The following is a 5,849-nucleotide window of genomic DNA, read 5'->3' on the forward strand; positions in this document are numbered from 1 at the left end:
AATTATCCTTAATTTGTGTTTTTGTACGAGACGAAAGTTGAGCACTTAGTGAAAGGAAATGGCAGTTATAGCAAAACGGGACTGATTAAAGTTAATTGAGGAAGAAGTCAGTGAACTGCTACGTAATTATAAAATACCTTTAAAGATGTGCACTTTCCATGCCTTCAGGTCAGTTTCAGCTTCAGCGAGGGCGTGTCCTGGCAGACCTGCTTGGAGGATTAGAATAGGCAGGGCCGATTTTTCTTAGCATGTCCTTTGTATGTAAACTACTGGGAAATAGCAATTTTAAGAGTTTTTTTTTTTCCCATTTTGTTTACACTCCTAATTGTTTTACGCACTTTGTGTGTGTGTGTGTGTAAACTATGACGTCTCACCCAGACCTTGTGAAAAAAAAAAAATCACAAATAAAATAATGAAGTTTTAATGAATAAGATTGAACCACTTAATGGGGAAATGTGTTGGCTGAAGCACTTAAAGAAACGTAGGTACTTTACAGGAATATTCCCTGCAGTAGTGGAAAGAAAGGAAAAGGTGTCGAGGATTGAGGCACTTAGCCCTAGTAGCTCTTGTAAATAATAAATTATAATAATAAATGAGTTTTGCCTCATTTATTGAGATTTGGTTATAATGATCCTAGGACCAGTAGATACAATTAATGTATCCTTCTTTTTGAAACATTCTTTTGTGTGGAAATGTTATTATATTTGGGGTACTTACATGATTGAACTTGACTATGAGGTACAATTAGTCTGCTAGTCTTTCAAATTGACTTTTAAAACCGTATCTCTGATTTTTATCATGAAGAACAACCAGACTTTTAACTAAGAAACTTACTATAATGAAGAGAAATCATACCTGACAATTCAGCCTGCCTCACGTACAGGTCCACGTAGATGATTTTGGACTTGCCGAAAGGCAGGCGGTATATATGTATGTGTATATGATGTATTTTATGTTTGGTAGCAGAAAAAGAGGTGTTGCATTTTCACATTGAAAAGAAGACTTTGTATTTTGAAGGCATTTACTTTAGGGTTCTTTTAATAATAATCTCCTGATGCTTTAACTGTATGATTTGATTGTAGGAGTTGTTTTACAGTAGATAGCTTTTTCGGAGTGCGTCTCTCCTGTCACGTGAAATGCAAACATGTTACTTAGTTGTTGTAGGTAACTTAAACTTGAATAGTGGTCGGTAAAAGGCTTTCACAGCTATCTTATCTAAACCTCATAACCAGCTCTGAAATAGAACGGACTCGCCGCATTCCCATTGAGGAGATTAAGAATCGGATGATGGACTCAGTGCATCCACGTCATTACTGCGTGGCCGTTGCTGGGTTCTCGGGAAGGAACTGTAGCATCAACGAGCGTTTCCCAGGTGCCAGGAAAGGCCTTTGCTCTCGTCGTCTTCGACAGGCTGGGAGGTGAGAGTGTAATTCTTGTGAAGAAAGAGTCTCAGTGAATAAACAAACAAAAATCTGCTGCCTCTAATTTCCGAATTAGATTTGAAGAAACTGTTCAGTTGTGAAAACCTCATGGATTTGGGCAAACTGAATGTATATAAGCTTTTAAAGTTGGCACAAAAGATATGAAATGAGGCCTAATTTTTTCAGTTAACCTTTTCTGTAGTGTTCGGGAGGTTTTTGGACAGATGTTCCATTAACGCTAAAATTCTTTAATTCTGTATCCGTACTTAAATTTTGAATCTTGCAACTAAGTTTAGCCTCATTCAGAATATTTTATGAGCATAATTTATTGTTTTAAATTAATTTTTTAGCTGTTAGAAGTTAGCACTTATTATGTAAGGTGAATAATTTATTAAGTGTAGAAATAACCCTAATCAGTTTTTACTTAAATGCACCAAAGATTATAGTAGGTATTAAAAGAATTTAAAATAATTTAAATTCTTTGTTGTTTGAGTAAATATTTGTCCAAAGAAGCACAGTTGAAGTCCTAGGCTTATGAATTAAAAAAAAAATTGTTAGTCTGCATACTAAGATTGTTAGTGTTGAAAACACTCTGGGAATCATACTGACAAATGAATTACAAGTAGGAATACTCAGTTTTCCTCCGTTTAATTAATTGAATGTTATCTTTTAAGTGGACACTATTAAATGCAAAATAATAAACTTATTTTTTACACTACACTATTAAAATCATTTGCATTAGAATTTTTTTTATGACAAGTTGAAGTTATTTTTGTAAGAAACCCCACCTATTTTTTGCAGCCTAAAATACCATTTAAGGTTAGGATTTGTTCCTCATGCCCGCAAGATTTAACCAGCTCTGAAGGTCGTGATCTTCGCATACTTTTAAATAATTTAGTGTATTGCTAGGGGAAGAGTAGCAAAAATAGGGTTTTAAACTGGTGCTGTTTTCAGTGACTTCTTTTTAAGTGATGTTAGGTCATGAAATAGGTACACTAATAATTTTCTGTCAACCTTTAAAGCGTCAAAACGTCATAGCAGGATGACTAAACTGTTAGTTAAGGGCTAGTAATTCTCACGCATTGTTTTTCATTCTATAATTGCAAACAAATTAAAAACCCAGCTAAACTGGTATACGTTTGTGTTTTCTTTGCCCATTCTGCCATGCCCTTTGTGAAAAGTCCGACTTGGAAGGAGGATTGCCCTTTGCGAGTCTCTTCCGGATCGAATGCCCTGTGTCTTCCCTTGCATCTTAGCTGCTTAGCGTGGATTCTGCTGGCTTGGTCGCGCTGGTGAATGAGCGAGCTTGATTTTGTTGTGGTTGTTACGAGTCATATGTTTGCTGCCTGCTGGGCAGACGGCACTTTTTTTCGTAGGTTGCTTTATGTTCATGTAGGGAAATAGGCACTAAGTACTTGTGTGAATATTTGTTGTGTTTGATGTCTGTAAAGCCACTTCTGGGCCTGTCTCTACACGCTTCTTAGAGGAGTGTAACAAAATGAGTTGTGTGTCTGCCTCTCTATCATCCCCTCCCCTCCCCTCCACCCCCCCTCCCTTTTTTAAAAATGATCAGGTACCATAACCACACAGCTCTGTACTGCACCGCTGCGGATTTCAGCTTGCCTGGAACGGAATGGGAGATGGTGGTTTGAGATGTTTCTCCTTAGGAGCAGCAACATCCCAACCGACATGCAACCTGGGTTTATCAACCCGGGAGAGGTTAGGACTTTTAAAGTCGTGTTTGGGTTACTCGAAGACTCAGTGCCAAATTTAAAATGATGAACGATGTGTAAGAAACAAGTAGCGTTTCTACAAGTTTAAACAGGATGACGGTAAATGTTCCTTGCTGTTAGAGGGAGTGATGGATCATGTGAGAATCATCTTTTAAATAGAACCAGAGACAGTTCTCCCTTAGATCTCCCGCTTTCCTTTGCACACTCCTCTTGGTCAAGTCTATAGTGGTTTTTCGGGATCACCTTATTTGCGCCATAATTATTTCTCCTTAAAGATCCTTTTTTCCTGGAATATTAGCATGCTTTCTGCACTTCCACTTTGGAAGCAGCATGATGAGGAAAAAGAGGATTGGGTTGTGTGGAAGATGAGAGAAGGTTTAGGTGGAGAAAACACCTTTTATTCATTTATTTTTGGTTTGTTTACTCTTCATGTATCAGCTTGCTGTGTATCGATCAGTCTCAAGTTTATGACTCTTGGAAAATCCCCAAAGAATTTAAATTTAGCCTTTGCACCCATTATATAAACAGAAATTAAGAATTAGATTTACAGAATAGAGGTTATACAGATACAACATATCTCTTTTTTTCTTCAAATTCTTAAGAAAGTATTTTCAGTGCTTGCATTACCATTGGAAATTCTAAAACATTCCTTGAATGAAGCGCATGTACCCTTACGCTTATTTAGCCTCTGCTTGGTATTCCTGCTTGCGTTAGAGTTGGACTGCGTACTGTGGTAGAAGTACAAGCCTTTCTTACATGCCTGTGGATGAACCTGTTCCAATTGATGCGTGTGGCTGCCGAAAAATGAGGACAGAGGGGGACATTGAGCTGCCTCATGTTGTATAGTCGGTGTTCCGATGAAGGGGATTTATGGTGTACGTTAAAGTGAAAATGCTTTCCGGTCTCAGATCATACATTTTGTTTTTAATCACTAAGGACATGTTTTGAAGCAGTTACAAATAAACATCTAAAATATCAAAATCTGTTATTTTGTCAACTGTGTACAAAGTTATCTTGTGAGTTTTCTAGATACTCGGGCTGTTTCATGTTTCTTAAGTACCAATGTCTTTACTGAAAAGTTCCGTTCTCTGTGAAGACTAGGAAGTGTATTGTATATTGAACTAGTTCTTGGTGTTATTTTGATATTTAAAATAAATACAAAGCCCGTTGGTCCTCCTAAAGCACATCTAGGTTTTATTGCACACCCTTTCACAGCGTGGCATGCAGGACTCTGCATGCGGGGTACAGACTGAGCAAACGTGACACCAAGTCTTCTGGGGCCCGTCCATGTACATTTTATTTCTCACAAGCTAGATATTATTCTGGAGTATTTTGCATATTAAATGTATTAACCGTTAAGTGGTTTAATGGTTTTAAGCGGCTAATTATATTAAATACTCCCAGTGGCTTGTAAACAAAATGCACTACACTCTGGAGCTGAAACCAATATTCCCGTGACTGGAGCTTATGAGGGCTTCCATTTGCAGCGTTAATTTGACGAATAATATTCACAGTATGAAACAGGATAGCTTTTGGAAAGTTACAATTCATATTAACATCTTGTCTTCAAAGAACAACGTAGTAGGGTTCTCATGGTACATCAGTCTCAACGGATGCAAAAAAAAAATTATCACAATTAAAAAAAAAAATTTGTTACCGCAGCGGGGTTCGCCGTCAGCCCACACTGAGCGTCCGAGAATATAATTTCTTATCCCAGCCCCTCACTGTCTCTGCACGTGGGACCCCTTTCTCCCCCTCCTGTGCGCGCTGTGCGCCCTGTGCAGCGTCCCTGCTGTCTGGGGGGGCGCGTCCCTGCTGTCTGGGGGCGCAGCCGTCCGAAACCTGCCTGTGGACGGAGCCCGGCTCTGCCGCGTCCCGCCCCGCGGCTCATCCGCGAAGCACGGGCGCCGAGATGCACACGCCACGGGCTCCCGCCACTATCAGTGGATCCGCACTAATGAGACCCAGGAGCTGCCTGGCCGCGGACGCCCCGTCGACGCCCTCCGTTGAGAATTGTTGGGAATCTCGGGTCTCGTCTGATACTTGCTCTCAGGACCCGGAGTGAAGAAGCGGCGAACACACAGCACAGAGCTGCGTCCCTGTAACCTGCCTGTTAGTAACCGATGTCGCCCCCGGGCAATTCAAACAACAAGAGCAGAAACGAGCGCGCACGGTCCTGCCCCCCCCCCCCCGCCCCCCGCTTTGGCCACTTGCTGAGATAAGCGCGCTCACACCAACGACACTCCTAAGTGTCTTCGCCGTCGCCCGTTCAGCCCTGGAGACGGGAAGGAAACTGACGAGTCTGACCCTGGGCGGGGCTCGCCGGGGACGCGGAGCAGGACGTCGCAAAGCCCCGCCCCCGTTCTCGGCCCTCCGCGGGGACCGCCCGGCGGCCGAGCAATCATTCAAATGAGGCGCTGCCGTCTCATTGGCCCGGCGCTGCTGCTCGCCGATTGGCCCTTGCGGAGGTCCGGCCGCACGGCCGCTCGCTGATTGGCTCTGCGAGAACGTGGGGCGGTGCCGCGCGTGCCCATTGGCGGAGGAGGGAAGTTTAAGTTGAGGCCGAAGCCGCACCTGGCTCGCCCCTGTTTTGGCGAATTCGCGGGGTTCGTTTCGTCTATTTCTGGGGCGCCGACGCCTGGGAGCGACAGGGAGGCGCCCTCGCCGCGCAGCGGCCCGCGGCGGTCGGGCTGCC

This window comes from Furipterus horrens, unplaced genomic scaffold (assembly GCF_987537825.1).
Source record: "Furipterus horrens unplaced genomic scaffold, mFurHor1.1.pri manual_scaffold_15, whole genome shotgun sequence".
NCBI classification, from domain to species: Eukaryota; Metazoa; Chordata; class Mammalia; order Chiroptera; family Furipteridae; genus Furipterus; species Furipterus horrens.